This window comes from Temnothorax curvispinosus, unplaced genomic scaffold (genome assembly GCF_003070985.1).
Source record: "Temnothorax curvispinosus isolate PA1 unplaced genomic scaffold, ASM307098v1 QBEX01009343.1, whole genome shotgun sequence".
Taxonomy (NCBI): domain Eukaryota; kingdom Metazoa; phylum Arthropoda; class Insecta; order Hymenoptera; family Formicidae; genus Temnothorax; species Temnothorax curvispinosus.
Genome location: NW_020219123.1, coordinates 5195 through 5684, shown reverse-complemented (window position 1 = coordinate 5684; position 490 = coordinate 5195).

Sequence of the window (490 nt, the reverse complement as noted above, 5' to 3'; positions counted from 1 at the left end):
GCGCGCGCGTAGCGCGCGCCTGTGTTGTTCTAGTCTATAATAAAAAAATCCATGGAGACGCGAGAAGTTGTTGTTTGGAGTCGAATATCTCGCACGTAGTGTTGCCGCTTTTCCGCGTGCGTGATTGGCCGGTCGATGCCGGGTGTGATCGCGGGAGATCGCGGCGAGCTTCGTGCGTGTGTGTCGTGAGTGTCGTGAAATTGTGATGTGACAGTTCGCGTCGTGTCGTTAGGAGGTTAATAATATTATAGAGTGCGAAGGGTTGATGATGATGATTAACGGCGAACTGGTAAAAGTAGATCAATTTCGGAGAGAAGAAATAATAAATTGCACATGTGGTTTTATGGAAGAGGACGGTTTAATGATCTCTGTCTCTGTTGGCAACATGGACATTGTAATTTTATTGAAAAGGAAAAGGATGTTTCTGAGAAATATACATTTGTTACATATGTCAAAATCCATATCGACTACGGCCGTCTAAGAAATATTA